Below are 17442 nucleotides of genomic sequence, written 5' to 3'. Positions count from 1 at the left end.
AGCCTGTCCTCCAAGAATCTCTTTCAGCTGTAGAACCCAACTCTTCCTTCCTTGGTCCCATTGTTTAGGTTCAGGCAGTCTCCCTCTGTTACCAACAGCACCACTATTGTTGTGCCGATTTGCACCTGTTTGGGTGCCTCTTGTTCTTGCTTGTTCCTTGGGAACAGCCTGTAGCTAGGGATTCACCCATGGGTGAGGACTACTATCCTGTTTGGCCTGGGAGAAAGCAGAGTTGCTTACCTGTAACAGGTGTTCTCCTAGGAAAGCAGGATGTTAGTCCTCACGAAACTTGCCTGCCCCCCTGCGGAGTTGGGTTTCTCCTGTGTTCTTTTATTTTTTTGTAATTCTATGTTAAGAGACTGAAGAAGGACCCCGCTTGGACGAGTGGATAGTGACATGCTGGGCCAGTCAAAGTTCTAGAAACTTTGACTTAGGTTTTCTGTGCTGGGCTCCATCCGATGATGTCATCCATGTATAAGGACTAAGTGCATCATTTTTATCTTTCATGTCCACCATTATGATAGTACTTCTATGATTATTTCTGCTTCCAGATATCCATCCTCAGGAAAATCATTTGAGAGGGAGTTTATGCTAGGGCCTTATTTTATAGCATTTTATAGCATTTAAATAAATAAAAAAAAGTTTTTCTTTACAGTTAGTGGCTTTAAGCATTCTTATTTCATTGAATCTCAGCACTACCCTTAGAAGCACAGCAGTGACCAGCACAGAGCACCAATTACTACTGAAAGCCACTTGCTGAGCAGACTAAGTGGACCACCTAGTCTGTATCTTCCGTCATTTACTATGTTACTTTTGCTCTTGTGGCTCTCTCTGTTGCAGCAAGGAAGCCAAACTGGAGCCGCAGCGTGGGCTTCAAGAAGTGCTTCTCTTGGATGCTACTACTCCTGTCCCGTCCCATACCCTTCTTAGTTATGAGCAGTCTTCTGACCATGAAAAGACTGTAGGATGAGGGTTGAGAGAGGCGCCTCCTGCCTGCCCTTGTGGCTGCTTGCAGTGAGTTGCTGTCGTGAGGTTTCTGATTTCTACAGGTGAGCTGATGAATGGATATTTTGCACTTTTCTTTCCTAATGGTAGTTGATTATTGGAGTTAAATTGAAGTCATGAACTTTGTGCACAATGTCCCTGTGCCTCCCTTTTTTTTTCTTCAGAAAAATAATGTATTTCTATTTTAATGGCCTTTTTTATGAAAGCATTACAAATGTGAATTATAATCCCCCCCCCCCCCCAATAGAACAAGCAATGTCAAAAAAAGCTTCCTCTATAGTTACCTAAACTGTTAATTCCTTATCAACCTGGCAGGTCATTGGGATCTGTAGGTCAGGAACTCTTGATTATACCATCGCCAACTCTGACTGGAAGGCACAAGGTGCACATCATCGAGTTATTAGGGTCCACTGCTTTAAATTTCCCTCTCTGTAGAGGTACGGAGGCAATTCAGTTATCTTAAATTTAGGAAACTCATAAAGAGCTGGTTATTTAAGCAGTCATTTGATGTATTTTAATGAACAAAGTGCATACTGAGCTTTATTTCTTGGCTAATAATTTTAAAGTTGATATTCTGTGATTGTAATTGCTTTGGTTTTATTAATGTTTTTAGCTTAGGAATTGTATTGTTATGTATTTCATTGTTTATTGATTTGTTTTTGTTATTTTATTTAAACTGCTTTGATTTATGCTGAAAGGTGGTCAAATAAGTAGCTAAACATCAGGGCTATAGTGTGGTTTTCAGATAAAGAGAATTGTATCTCCCTGCTTCTCTTTATTTATTTATTTATTTAACAGTTTTTATATACCGACCTTCATAGTGAATAACCATATCGGATCGGTTTACATTTAACAAGGGTATAAAAGGAGTAACAAATTCAAATGAGCGAAAGATAAACAATAGGTAGGAATAAGTCAAAGTTACAATCAACAGGGAGAGAGAACTTGGAAGCTTGCAAGCAAGCTGGAAGGAAGGTAAGGCCGGAGATAAACCAGTGATACCATAAGCGTAAGGTTACGAGCTTAGAGGTGCTTTAACCTGGGAGAGTCAGAGTCCATTCGTGAGTGTCAATGCCAGACCGGGTAAGAGTGAAGGACAATTAGAGAATGTCTGGTGGATCGGCGAAGGCTTGGTGAAAGAGCCATGTTTTAAGACTTTTTCTAAAAGTTAAAAGGCAAGGCTCCAATCTGAGATTTGATGGGATGCTATTCCAGATAGATGGGCCAGCTATCGAGAAAGCTCTGTCTTTGGTCGAAGAGAGGCGTGAGGCTTTGGTGGGTGGAAATTTCAGAGTGCCTTTGAGAATATCTCTAGTTGGTCTGTTAGAGGAGTAGGGTGTGAAGGGGATTTCCAGGTCGAGTTGAAGATGTTGATGTATGGTTTTGTGGATTACGGTGATTGATTTGTATAGAATCCTGAAATTAACTGGTAACCAATGTAGGTTCCTGAGGATGGGAGAGATGTGATCGCCGCGGCTGGTGCTGGTCAGCAATCTTGCTGCCGCATTTTGTATCATCTGCAGTGGTTTGGTAGTGGATTTGGGGAGGCCTAGGAAGAGGGCACTGCAGTAGTCTATTTTAGCGAACAGTAGCGCTTGGAGGACTGTCCTGAAGTCATGGAAGAATAATAGAGGTTTAAGTCGTTTTAGAATCTGTAGCCTGTAGAAACAGTCTTTGGCGGTTGTGTTGACCATTTTCTTCAGGCTTAGTCTGTTGTCTAATATTACCCCAAGGTCTCTGACCTGTTTACAGGTAATATGAGCGATGTGTGGTGATGGAGGGGAGATATTGTTTTCATTTGAGGAGATGTGGAGCAGTTCTGTCTTGGAGGCGTTGAGAACCAAGTTTAAGCTGTTGAGAAGATTTGTGATTGCTAGAAGGCAGTTATTCCAATGGGTGAGCGCTTTTGAAATTGAATCTGTTATTGGGATTAGAATCTGCACATCGTCTGCGTACAGATAATGAATTAGATCGAGCTCCGTTAATAGTTGGCAGAGGGGGAGGAGGTAAATGTTAAAAAGGGTTGGAGATAAGGAGGAACCTTGTGGTACACCAAGATTTGATTTTGTTAGGGGTGACTCTTTGTTGTTGATTTTAACTTTAAAAGTCCTGTTACTGAGGAATGACTTGAACCAGTTGTGGGCAGATCCGGAGATGCCGATATCAGCTAGGCGGTCCAGCAGGATGGTATGGTTGACGGTGTCAAATGCCGCCGAAATGTCTAACAGGATTAATAAAAAGGAGTGTCCTTTGTCTAACCCCATAATAATATGGTCTGTAAGTGAGATGAGGAGGGTTTCCGTGTTGCGTGATTTACGGAAACCATATTGCGAGGGGTATAGGATCTTGTGGTCTTCAAGATAATCAGAGAGCTGGGTGTTTACCAGTTTCTCAGTTAGTTTGGCAACGAATGGGAGGTTCGAGATGGGTCTGAAGTTAGCTAGTACATTAGGGTCTAAGTTGTGTTTCTTGAGGTTTCTTTAGATTAAGAAATGGTGAGAATGACTGACTATAAAATGCAAGCCCTTAATTGCTCTGTAGGAAAGCCTAGAAATCAGGATGAGAAAGGGTCATATTAATGTCCTTTTTTTTTTTTTTCCCTTTCAGTCTTACTGGGTGGGCATATGCCAGGACAATGACTTCCATGTAGAAAGGGTCTTCCTCCATTGCTGCAGATTGGCTGTGTGTGTTTGGTGGGGAAGGAGGGAGTGCACGTGCATGTGCTGATCATCTAATCCTCAGACTCATGGCGGGGCTCGTAAATTTGTCAGTTGGTTTTCCTGAGGTGGATGGGGGCCTATTTTTATATATCCTGTATTTTTTTTTTTGCTCCACTCCATGAGCTGTCTGCTTTTTTTTTGCCAGGCTTCATGCAGGAAAAATGTTAGTGCTTTATTTTTTCCTTTTCAGGCTGGTTTCTAAATTTACTGTATCACGCACACTTTACTGAAAGCAGTCCTGGTAATAGCAGGGCAGTTCTTGTAGCTACCTGTGCCATGGCAAGAGCAGTAGCCAGTCGTATAAAATGAAAGCTGCTGGCTAGGGAAAGACTGGAAAGAGGTAAATATGGTTCCTCTTCACTAAAGGCGTAGGGAGGAGACTCGTAAGTGCAGGCTACTTAGTCTGATCTCAGTAGTAGATAAATAAATAGGGTCTTTTAGGAAAGGATAGTGGAGTCTCTCTATTGATAAGCAGGGCTGAATTAGCCATGACATGCGAGTGATGTCATCTGTCAGTGCGGAACTGACCCTTCTCTCTTAGCTCTACCGAACATGTACGGGAGTTCCTGTGCAGGTGTTGCCTCATAAGCCCCTCAGTCTTTTTTTCATCCGAGGTTTAGTGCACATGTGTACCCTACCTCTCTGTTTTTCTTTTAATTAATAACTCTTGTATCTTCAGTTTTTGAATTTTTTTTTTGTTAACTTTCGATATTTGTTGCCTGGACCTGATCACCACCAGTCCATCTTCTACCACTGTGGTCGGATGTCTCCTCGCTCTCAAAGGTCCAGAGCCTGGAATATGGAGGAGGAACTGTGTCTCTGAGGAGCCGCAGTTCCCTTTTCCAGAGTGAAGCATCTTCCCACTCCCTGGGCATGAGTTGAACAGGGGCTCCTCAACTAAACCCACCCTCTTGTTGCAGCAGGCCTGGTGCCCCTCCACTTTGGGGTTAAGTGAGCAGAAAATGCACCATTCTTGGGCGCTGGCAAGCCCGGGGCCTCAGTTTTAGGTAAAAAGAAGTGCCACTCCTCAGAGCTGGTGGCGTTAATGATGATGAAGAATTATCGAGCCTCAGCACTGTCAATGCATCATTCACTGATGCATTAAGTTGCGGTACCATCGACACATCACACCCCAGAGCTGTATTGAGCATCAGCCTTGGTGATGCTTCCTGATTTGAGTCTCAGATCTTGGTTCTGAACCATCAACTCACTGGAAGGTTTTGTTCCATACTTACAAGCAAACTCTGGTCCGCTCAGGATGCTTTTCTGCTCACCTGGAATGCAGATCTCATGTACGCTTTTCTGCTGATAGCCAGGATACTGCAAAAAGTGCTCAAAGATCGGGCCTGGTGATACTTATTGTACCAGCATGGCCAAGACAAATGTGGTTCTTGTACCTAGTACAATTGGTAATCATCTCCCCTGATCCCTCTAGGGGCCAACCTGTTATTGTTGACTCTTGAAGAGGATTGATTGTAAAATCAGAACTTTCTCTTCTTCAACTTGATAGCCTGGATGTTGATAGCTTGCTGAACACATACTTTCCTTACCTAAAGAAGTTGAAGATATACTGATATCTGCTAGGAAGCTCTCAACTAGGAGGGCTTATAGCTTTCAGTGGAAACTGTTCTTGCCCTGGTGTCAACAAAGCTCTCTGGATCTGTTCGCATACTAGGCCTGAGAGTTGCTTCAGTACTTGTTTTTTCTTGCCTCTTCAGGACTCAGTACTTTGTCAATCAGGGTACATCTTAGTGCCATAGTGGCCTACCATGTTCAAGTAACAGGCAGGCCAATTTCTATTCATCTTTTTTTTTTTTTTTGTAATTTGTATTTTATTGACTTAAGAACATAACAACATTCCGCAAAATCATTTTACAGACCAACGCAGGATATTAAACATAGTGCATAATACATGTTGGTAATGTGATCAGCTTGTCTACATTTCAGTGCAAGACAGGAGCATAACAAGGTATATCGAAGACCCCCAGAAAATAATATAGGATAATATTTGACAGTATTCACAATGAGTAAGAGGGCTTGGAATGAATTTCAAAAACTTGTTAAATTAATAATCTCTGAATAAACTGGTACTTGTCAAGCAAACAACTTTGTGTTCTTTGTCCTCTGTTCACAATGCTGTTTATTACATACAGCCTGCACCCCCTACCCCCCCCACTTCTATTCATCTTTTAATGTCAAAGTTTATGAAAGGCCTATGGCATACTAAACCTTTGATGACCAGCAGTGGCTTCCTTCTTGCCACCTTCTCATAAAGGCTATTTGTGGAATAATCTTGAAATTGTTGGACAGTCAACATTTGTCCTGTTCTTAGCCAGAGATCTTTACGGTTCTTTTAAAGTAATTGTAGGCCTCACTGTGATCTTCCACAGCAGTTTCCTTAACCCATGTTTAGATTTTTAAGAGTGTGCCCATTGCTTGTCAATCAAGATAACTGACCATTTGGACTGACTCTTAACTGGTTTATATCCTTTTGAAGATGCAGTCTCCAGATTTATACACAGTATTCCAATTGACAACTCACCGGAGCCTTATTCAGGGGCAATGTCACCTCCATTGTTTCTGCTATCCATTCCTTTCATTATGTATCCCAGCATACTCCCAGCTTTTGCTGTTACCTTCTTTGCCTATTTGGCCACCTTAAGATCATCAGATACGATCGCCCTTGGATGCCTTTCTGTTTCGTGCATAGATTTTCACCTTCTATACCATACCATTCCTTTAGGCTTTTGCAGCCCAAATGCATGAGTCAACATTTTTAACATTAAATCATAGCTGCTAGATCATTCCTCAAGCTCCTCTAGATCCCTCTTGTCTTTTTTTTTTTTTTTTTTTTACACCTTTCTGGATATCTATCCTGCTGAGGATTGTGGTATCATCCACAGAAAGATGAACCTTTCCTGATAGTCCTTCTGCAATATCGCTTACTAAAATATTGAAAGAACAGGTCCAGTGACCTAGCTCTGCAGCAGACCATTAGTAAGTAATGATCTTTTTCTCAGAGTGAGCTCCATTTACCATTACCCTGTGCTCCCTCCCACTTAACCAATTTCAAACCTAGTCAGTAACTTTAGAGCCCATAACAAGGGCACTCATTTCAGTTATAAGGCATCTGTACAGAACTGTGTTAAAGGCTTTACTGAATCCAAGTACACTGCATCTAATGCTGTCCCCTCAACTCTCTGGTCAAAGAAAGTGACAAGATTCATCTGACAATTCTTCATCCAGGAGTATTCACAACTACTGTGATTGGACATAGGTGGGCTCTGTGTAACTTATCAACCTTGTTAAGGCAGTTTTTTTGAACCAGAGCTAATTTGGGTTTGCAGTGACAAAGGGTGAAATCAAGACTTTATTTTTTATTCTTAATTACTTTTAGAATATTTAATAATTGTTCTTTCACAATGAAAGTATAAAATATGTTGCATAGATCAGAGAAAAACGTCTACTTGATGTGTTTTGACGTGTATTTGTTTTGACAGATTATAAAAAAAAGTTAGTATAAAGGTGTGAAGACTTTTGCAAGACACTGTAGACCTTGTTATACTGGAACTCTTTATTTTACTTACTGTCCTAATTATTAGCCCTTTAGTTATGCTGCTACATCCACTGCTTGTTTTTCAAGCTGTTGCACTTCTGCTTGGGTGAATTTCCAATCCAAAAAGACAGGCAATACATTGGAATAGTAATTAGTTTCTCTGCTTGATCCTGCTAGATCATTCAAATCTGAAGCTTGAATTGATTGTATCTCTGTTGTTCTAGTTCACTTTGGGAAGGGAGGAAGGGCTGGGGATTGAAGAATCAAGGAAAAAGTATATAAAATGTAGCCTGAAGATTTCTGCTGGTGATGTGCATGGGCAGTATAGAAAATGGCCTGCTGCTGGTGGTATGCAATAGTAGTAAGGTAACACTCTCTTGTGTAGCATTGGGGCAGTGATTCATCGAATTATATCTTTGGCCTTACCTTGCTTCTCCTTTTTGTCTTGGAAATAACAGGCACAGGTGGATAAACATGCAGTTTTTGACAAACTAGAATCTTTCTTTTTTTTTTTGTTTCATGCTGGTATGTAGAGCAGTTGGCCCCGTTGTATTCAGGGGTGATATTTTTTCCTATAGCCTATTATGGGGATAATCACCTAAGAGTATCTAGATCCTCCAATGGTTTATAATCAAAAGCACTATCGAGGCTGATAGTAATAGAAACAAAACAAAAATGTTTGTTTTTGCATATTGTCGCTTTGGGCGCATCTGCCCTACCTTGTAGAGAATCACATTTAATAGAGAAACCATCTACTCCAACACAAGGCTGTTCATCTGACATAATATGGGCCATGGGATCCAACAATTTGGTCCGCATTGTAAATGAGCCCGCATTCTATTGAGTTTATGAGGTAGATGATGAGAAAAATCCAGCTTAATGAGTTAGCTGATAAGACTAATCTACCTAATTTACCTGGGATACTTGGCAGCACGGCTATACTGCTGACTATGCCCGAATACATTTCTAGGTTAGCCAAATAAGTTTTATCAGGTTAACTTTAGACCTGCTGTTGAGCCGGTCTAACTTATCCAATTAACATAGCTGGATAAGTTTGAATATTGCTCCTTACCCGGCTGTGTTAGCTGGATATGTAGCTCCTCACTGTTCCACCCATATCCTGCCCATCACTTAGCTGGATAAGTGGCGGCCGCTAAATACAGCTGGATATTCTGCCACTGCCCGTTAGCAGGATGAGTCCCTACTTATTCGGCTGAGTGGTTCTGAATATCTGTCAGGTTTGAAAGACCTGAAACTGGGAGCCAACCTTTGACCGCGTCATAGGCGATTTCTCATTATATCGAGCTATGTTATGTCGGATTTGCAGTGTATTTTACTAAATTAACTAGTAAACTAGTATTGAGGTCAGTTTTGAGCTTAATACCTAAAGATATCTTTCGCAGCATTGAGAGATAATGTAGAGCAGGATGAGCAGTGGGGATTGTGCTGTTTGATTTCCCTGACCTTGACAACTGCTGCACTCAGTGGTGAATCATACAGCCTGGCAGAAGTCTTCACAGTCTTAGTTTTTTTTTTTTTCTCTTCTCTCGCGTTTCATCTTGGCTGCCTGCCTAACTTGCTTTAATTCCTTAATGTTAAGAACTGCTTTGCCAGCCATGAAAACACTTTTCTCAATTGCAGTGTGCTAGAATTTCAAAGTTACAGTGACAGTGGTATCCATGTTGCTCTTTTGATTTCAAGGTATCTTTTTCTGATGACAGTTGATGATGTTTATTGTTTTTTTGTGCCACTGATTTTGGAAATATTTTGTGATGGTCTGCTTGTGTTATTTAAGGTCTTGAGGTGGCTAAAGGCTAGAAGAGGATGTGGGACCGATCGATGGATCTCTTTTAGCACATGAAGTTGCCATTGTAGTGCAAGAGCACTAACCCCCCTCCTCACCAGGGGGTGCCCCTGAGCGCATCATCTGTACATTGAATGCTGCCTGCTTTGTAGGATAGGAAACCCAACCTGGATTTTGCTGCTGCTTAGCTTTTCTGTAGTGCAGTCCACCCTGCACATCTGTTTCTGAAATACAGAACGTTGTTTGCTCTGGGACCTAAATGATGATGAAGTGGCTAGAAGAATGACTCGTTAATCAAGAAAAATCCTTTGCTGATGGGCTTTATCACTGTCGTCATATTTATTTTTATTTTATTTATTATGACTCCAATTTTTCAGTCTGGGAGTTCAAAGCGAGTTATAGAATAGGATAGTTCTGTACGGGAGGGTGTTTCTTAATCTCGTTTTATTTTGTGGCACACTTTCAAGTCTGCTGAATCCTTGAGGCACACCAAACCAAATTTTGCTTTTTTCTTACCCTCTTCCTCTCCCCTGCCCTTTCTGTTGGCAGCAGGAGAGTAGTACTTTTTACCTGTGTGTGCTGCTGGCTTCATTTTGACATTGCATGTGAAGATCCTACAAGATTATAGGGCCCCCACACATTCAGACATCAGATGAAAGCTGGCAGATAGAGCTAAAAAGCGCTGCTCTTCTCTTGCCAGAGGGAGTGAGGGTAAGATTATCAGAGTTCTTGTGGGTGAATCCGGGACCCTTCTTCCCTTTAGTACTAGTAGAGAGCGAGCTGTTGATTTTGGTGGGAGGTGGGGGAAGTTTGATGACCTGTCCCCAAGGAAAATTGTAATAACCTACTCTCAAAATATACCTAGAAGCATATTCTTTATGTTTCGTTATTACAAAATATTTCTGAGCCCAGTACAAAAGCCTCTGCGCTGGTGAGTATGTCCTGCCACAAAAAAGAATTAATTATAAACCAGAAAAAGTCAAAGTTAGCCAACAAAATCCAACTATTCTCAACATATAAATTCTATAAGGGAGACATATTTAGGTCAGGGACCTTGAACTGTGTCCCAGGATATTTAAGAACATAAAAACATAAGAAAGTGCCATGCTGGGTCAGACCAAGGGTCCATCAAGCCCAGCATCCTGTTTCCAACAGTGGCCAATCCAGGCCACAAGAACCTGGCAAATACCCAAATACTAAGAAGATCCCATGCTACTGATGCAATTAATAGCAGTGGCTATTCCCTAAGTAAACTTGATTAATAGCCGTTAATGGACGTCTTCTCCAAGAACTTATCCAATCCTTTTTTAAACACAGCTACACTAACTGCACTAACCACATCCTCTGGTAACAAATTCCAGAGTTTAATTGTGCGATGAGTTATTAATATTCGCAGACAATAAGTTTCCAGTCTTAGATATCTTTGGCTTGCTTTTCTGGCTGTGTCTTTTATTCTCCTCATTTATTGGTCTTCTTTCTGACCCTTTTTTAGTTTTCCTTCTTCTCTGTCTCTTTTCTTCAGTGTGGATGTTTTACTACTTTCTCTCCCTTTATTCTTCCTGCTCTTTCCTTGATGCTGTCTTTTTTTTTCTCATTCCTCATCCTCCTCCTCCTTTCTCATCTTTGCCCTCATTCCTTTTCTCCGTTATCTCCCAGGATTTCCTCACCCCCAAATCCAAGGTCTTCTTTCTCTCACCCTCCATCCCAGCTCTTTCCTTTTCCAGTCTTCCTTCTCTCTCTCCCCTCCATCACAGGTCCTTTCTCTCACTGCCCATCCAATTTCCGATCCTCCCTCCCTCTCCCCTATCCAGTGTTTTCTCCTCCTTCCTGCCCCCCCCCCCCCCCCCCAATCCTTGGATCTCTCCCTCATTTCAGTCTCTCCCCTTTCTCCCTATTCCTGAGTCATATCTCCATCTTCCCAGTATCTGTTTCATTCTCTTTTTTCCCCCCCTCTATCCTAGGTCCTCTTTCCCTCTTCATCACCCTTCCTCTTTTCCAGGGTCCTTTCTCCGTTCTTCCTTGCCCCCGGTCTCTTTCTCCCTTCTACCCCCCTCCTGGTTTTTCCCTTCTTCTCCTTCTTAGATGATTCACACTCGGTCTCCCTCCCAGCATTCTGGGCTACCTTCCCCCCCCCCCAAATACTTCACACCTCCTCCTCCTCCACCTTCCCCCCAACATTCATCACCTTTTGCACTGCCCCCTAAGCATTCATCCCTTTCTTCCCTCTTCCTCTTCCTCTTCCACCATTCACCCCTTCCCTTCCCACAAATCAGTCTTGCCTGACTGGAGCTACAGGCAACTCCCTCCTCTGCTGTTAGCTGAATCCCAAGTCCTTGCAGTATAAGCATCTAAAGGCCTAGGGTGCACACTTTCAAGCAAACAGAGTAGAGCAGAGAAAGCCCTGCACTCGGGCAGCAGAGTGTGTGAGGGGGAGGGGCTGGAGCAGAGGGCTCTTCTCTGCCATTCACTGCTCCTGGGTGGGCTGCCTGCTCCTGCCCCCCCCCTTCCCTCAGCGCTGTCTGGTTGTGATGGGGACAAGGAAGGGTCATGGGCTGCAGCAGCAAGCAAGAGATCTGGCGCCCTGTCCAACAGAGAGTCTGGCATGAGCCGAGGGAGGAGGCTCGTACTGAAGCTGCTAGCCCTGCAGTATAGGCAGAACTTTCTCAAGGCACGCCGTTCGATAAACTCTCTGCTGTACGGCACATCACGGTGGATTACACAAGTTAGTGCTATGTGTATAAGACGGTGTTTCCCCAACCAGTGTGCCTTCAGCCCTGACGCTGGGTGCCACAGAAAAAGTCAGCACTACCTGTTGCTCTGATCGAGACCAGTGCCCGGATCCCGCTCTCAGCACCTCACAGCAACAAGAGATATCAGAGTTTGTAATCCTGCATGCTTCCTCCTAGCTACAGCATACATCCCCGAGTGTGATAGATAATGGGCAGCATGAAACTGGCCCCTGCTTTGTGCAGCATGCACATGGTATACATACACTGCATCTCCTCATTGTTCCCTTCTTTAGCCTCCTCCTCGGAGACCTTCCAGCCTCTGTCTTGTCTCCAGACCGAGTGAGACAGCGACAGCATGCGCTGAGCACTGGACATGACTCTCATCCTCCATCCAGTGGAGAAGCTCTTCAGCCATACACCGTCTTCTCCCTTCTCCTACGCTTGTGTGTGGAGGGAGCTGGTTCTTTGTCATGTTGTCATGTATGTCTCTGCCCATTCCCTCCCTTCCCTTGTTTTAAAAATTGAAAGAGACTGGTGAGGCATTCATTACTTCTGTAGCTTTTCCTTTGGCTATTATATGAGTGCTTTCCATGTCCGCATTTCCTGCTTCATGGAGGTTTGTGTGTCCTGCAATAGTTTTGTTGTTACAAAATATTACCAGAAACATGGACCTTGCTAACTTTGTGCAGGGTTAATAGAGTTGGTTAATGCTTCTGTAGGAGCATTAAGTGGAAATGGGTTACAAATAGAGCCCCTGAGTACAGCAGAATATTCAAACGCTCCAGTAGGCTAGAACAGTGGGTTGGTACACTGTAGTTGGGTAGACTCGATAGATCTACTAGTTGGAGTCAGCAAAATATAGTGCAGTGGTTAAGTAACAGGTAAGATAGGGTACCATTCAGCTTAACTAAAGGTTTACCACACTTTTAGTTTTGATTGAGGATGTTGCTTGTTTGAGTGCTTTAGTGTTGGCGGAGGGCCGAGAGCTTTCTGCACAAACAGACCGATACAGAAAAACGTGCGGTAGAGCCGGCGAGTGCACAGGCCACTCTCCTGGGCGAGCAATTCAGGAGGGTGGCCTATGCAAATTAGGGCCCGCGGTAAAAGGAGGCACTAGGGACACTAGCGCGTCCCTAGCGCCTCCTTTTTGACAGGAGCGGCAGCTGTCAGCGGGTTTGACAGCTGACGCTCAATTTTTCCAGCATCTGTTCTTGAACCCACTGACAGCTACGGGTTCGGAAAATGGACGCCGGCATAATTGACGTCTGTCTTCTGATCCGCGGGCCGCGGGCAGATTTTTAATTTTTTTTTTTTTTTTTACTTTACTTTTGGGGGCTCCGACTTAATATCGCTATGATATTAAGTCGGAGGGTGTACAGAAAAGCAGTTTTTTCTGCTTTTCGGTACACTTCACCGGCGCCGGCAAAAATTAACGCCAGCCTTTGGGGAGGCATTAATTTTTGAAAGTAAAATGTGCGGCTTCGCTGCACATTTTGCTTTCTGGATCACGCGGGAATAAGTAATAGGGCCATCAACATGCATTTGCATGTTGCGGGTGCTATTAGTTTGGGGGGTGGGGGGGTTGGCCGCGCGTTTTCCTACGCGCTAGTACCCCTTACTGTATAAGGGGTAAAGCTAGCACGTCGAAAACGCGTGTCCAAACCTGGGCCCGAAAGTTAGCAAGGTCCGTGTTTCTGGTTGGGACCAAATACTACTTCAAAAAGCCAGTATGTCTAAGACAATTCTAATGTGAATCGTTAGAGAGTCCTGTAGAATCGGGACCACGCCTGTGAAAGTTCTTTTTCTTGTATTGAAGAGGCACATTGTTCTAGGGGATGGCACTACTAGGCAAGTCTGTGTTGGTATAAGGAGTTAGTGGGTATGTATGGGGTTAGGGTTAGGGACTAGTTGAGGTAATTTGGAGCTAGGCCTTTGAATGCTTTGTAGGCGAGTGTTAGGAATTTGAATTTGGTGCAGTAGAGTTTTGGAAGCCAAAGAAAGGCCTTTAGGATAGATGTTATGGGGTCAAATTTGTTAGCTTTCATTCAGGCCGATACAGTGTGGACACGCTAAAATAGTGCGTCTGTTTTTGGCACCCGCTCTTTGAACGCGCGCACAGCTCCCTCTCCTGGGCACGCAATATAGCATTCAAATGAGGGATCGCCCTAAAAGGAGGCGCCAGGGACAATTGTGTTCCCCTAACACCACCTTGGCCCAGGAGAGGTGGCTGTCAGTGGGTTAGGAAAATGGACGCTCAATTTTACGAGCGCCCGTTTTCCTAACCTGGGCACAGCCATGGGCTAGGAAAATGGATGCTTGTAAAACTGAGCATCTGTTTTCCTAACCTGACTTGCTGGCACACTTTTAAAAAACACCTTTTTTTTTTTAACCTTTGGTTCCTCTGACTTAATATCGCCACGATATTAAGTCAGAAAATATACAGAAAAGCAGTAAAAGCGGATCAGGTGCACATTTTCTTTACGGTATCTGGGGCGAATGACTAGTAGCCTCACCAACATGCATTTGGACCTGGAGTTTGGTGGTTAGCTGGGAGTCTAAGATGAAGCCCAGGATCTGGACTTGGGAGCTAAGGGTTAATGTTTGGGTAGGGGTGGCATCTCTGTCTCTTTCGGGTTTAGACTTAGCTTTTTTTGACATAGCCAGCATGCCACGTTATGCAAACAGTTGTTGAGATTGGGGATGGTGGCGTCTTGATTTGCGTTAAGTTTGTAGTTGGATGTCGCTGGCAGAGAACCCAGCCTGTCGTTAACATGCCGGAGAAGAGACGGGATTACTTTGTTCCTCATTTTTGTCCAACTGTGATCTGGTAGTGATACTTAGAGTAAGAATATGTTGCCCTCACGTTGGAGGCTGACTTGCAGTCCAAGCTGCCAGACCATCCACCTTTCTGAAGAGCTGTTAATTGTACACATTTGAGCAGATGGAGCTATGTAAATCTAAATTCTTGGCTGTGATAGTTTGCAGCATGAAGCTGCTGTTAAGTTTGCAAGTGTGCAGTGATCTAGTTGTAGGTGCTACCTCTGTGCGTTTGAGACACCTCTCATTTCTCACATTTCAGATCAGGAATTGGATTTGCTAGGACTCAAATATAGGGCTTTTCCTTTAATTGGAGCTGCATAAGAATTATTCGTAGACGATGATGTAAACGTTTACATACTTACATAGGTTGAAAGAAAATCAGGGCCATACACTCCAGCTGCTGTCTGATTATTATTTTGACATTTATATAATGCCCTAAACAAGGATAATTTTATGACAAATTTCTGTATAGGTACAATGAATCCCTTTCCCAAAGAACCTACGGTCTGCATGGGGTACCTGAGGTAGTGGGAGATGAAGAGATATGAGGGGCCCTGAAGAAGAGACCTATGTTGTCTCAAAATCTGATGCCGTGCATCATCTTTGCATAGTTATCATGTCGTTTGAATAAAAGCCAGCACAACCTGCAGGTAATCTAGTTGTCTCCAGGACTCCTCTCTGCATGGTCAAATACATCACAGATTGCATTCTGCTATTGTTCATGTGCCCACCTTTCTCTTCTGTCGGGCCTGAGGTAGATTCCATTGTTTTAATTTGATTTAAGAAATTCCTTTCCACCATGGCTCAAAGTGCTGAACAAAAGTAAATGAGGAGGGATTGCCTGTCCACCCGACTGGGGCTTAAACAGTTTGGTTATGTTCTGTGGAGCAGTAAAGCTGCCACGGCCCATGTCAGCTGAAGATGGTTTCAGATTCAGAGGCTGCAGCTTAGCAACAGTGCTTTAAAAGTGAACCTTGGCCAGGCACAGGGGGAACTCTTAGACTGCATTAAAACTCTCTAGCTGACTCCGTTAACGCCCAATTAGATCATCGGTTATTTCTGTACATTAGAGCAATAGTTTTTAAAACAGAATGATCCGATTTTATTTTTTATTTTTTTATCTGCATATTTCTGCTTGTTTTACAATCCATACGCAACTTAAAAACTGTGTATCTTATTTTTCTGGCCTGGTAGTTTCCCCTCTGTTCCTGTGAGCTTTCAGCTCAATCAGAGCCGTCCATTATTGGGCCTAAGGCGCCATGAGCCTTCATTTGCTGCTACCTGGGGAGTTTTCCCTTCTGTTGTTATTATTTTTATTTTTTACTTCCCTCATCTTGTCGGTGACCATCCTTGACCAGCTGCCACATGGGAACCTGGTTACCTGTGCACCCCGAGCCCGGCTTCTAGGTATTGCGCAACGGCTAAGATCCTCTCCCGCTCTCGCTCCCGCTGTGGGTGCCAGGGTAACGGTGGGCGCTATGCTGTCCTTTTTCAGTCAGCCTGCAAATCTACAAGCTCGGAAACTCTCAAAGGGGCGGAGGGGTGGGGCCCACCAAAAGCAGCTCTCGCCCAGGGCACTGTTTTGTCCCGTGGCTCCCACCTCTTCCCAGGGGCTGAGAATGGAAATGGCTTTGCTGCTTTAAAATCAGCACAAAGATTCTTCAGCTGGTTCAGTGGGCAGTTAAAAGTGCAGCGTGGGAGGATTTTGAAAGCGTCTCACGTTTTGGGGGGGGACACTCTCCCACCCTGCGAAGCTTAATAGATAAGAATCACAACAGCAGTTTTTTTCTCATCAGAACCTCATAAGGCTTTCAAAAACCTCACTGATGCGGTTCACGTGGGAATTTATAAACAGCTGAAGTGTGGCCTGTGGGGAAGGAGAGTTTAAAGAACTGTGGGATAAAATGTGTGTACCTTAAATTTTTGAAAAGGAAGACTATCCTTATATGTTGGGTCAAAAAAAAAAAAAAGGACCTAGGAATAATGTTAAAAGAGGAAACAATAGAACATTTTCCTAGAGTCAGATTCTTATCTTGACCTTTGTTAATAGTACAGCTCAGTAAACACTCATTTACAGCATGACCTGCTCTTTGTTTTTGCATAAAACGAGCGAAAGTGAAGTAGCAAAGTAATGGGACGGAATGGGCTCTATCCTAACGTATTAAGCTGGAATTTCTGCTGGGTCCTCTGATAGAGCCCTTCAGTGGATCTTCATACACGGACTGAAGAAGGTTAGATCTTGTCCTGCTTCCTAAAAGTGGAATACATAGGTGGTTGGAAATTACAGGCTGCTTCACCTATGTTCAGTGTTGGTAAATGAATAGAGATTACTAAAGGAAAGGATAGTGAAGTATCTTGAATCCAGTGGGTTGCAGGATCTGAGGTAGCAGAGGATTACCAAAAGGAGATTGAGTTAGACAAATATGATCAACTTCTTTGATTGATTGATCAGAGAATTAGTTCCGTTGTGATGTACCTAGATTTCAGCAAAGCCTTTGATACTCTTCTGCATAGGAGGCTCATAAATAGACTGAGCGGCCTGGGGATGAGCCCCAAGGTGGCAGACTAGATTATAAACTGGTTGAGTGATAGACAAGAGGGTGGTAGTAAATGGAAGCCGTTCTGAGGAAAGAAGGGTGATTAGTGGGGTGCCTCGGGGATCAGTCCAGGGGCTAGTTCTGTTCAGTATCTTTTGTGAGCGATATTGCAGAGGTGGTTAGAGGAAAACGTTTGCCTTTTTGCAGGTGACGCTAAGACCTGCCACAGAGTGATCTAAGAAAACACACAGAGTGGCAGAGTGCTTGGAAA

The 17442-nt window shown here is 43.5% G+C and overlaps 1 protein-coding gene across 1 annotated transcript in view; it reads left to right on the top strand.

Annotated features, from left to right (window-relative positions):
• Positions 1-17442, top strand: part of EXOC6B (exocyst complex component 6B) — a 1306513-nt gene that overhangs the window by 40444 nt on the left and 1248627 nt on the right.

This window comes from Rhinatrema bivittatum, chromosome 1 (genome assembly GCF_901001135.1).
Source record: "Rhinatrema bivittatum chromosome 1, aRhiBiv1.1, whole genome shotgun sequence".
NCBI classification, from domain to species: domain Eukaryota; kingdom Metazoa; phylum Chordata; class Amphibia; order Gymnophiona; family Rhinatrematidae; genus Rhinatrema; species Rhinatrema bivittatum.
Note: the sequence above shows the minus strand (reverse complement) of the source record. Positions and strands in the feature narration are given on the sequence as shown.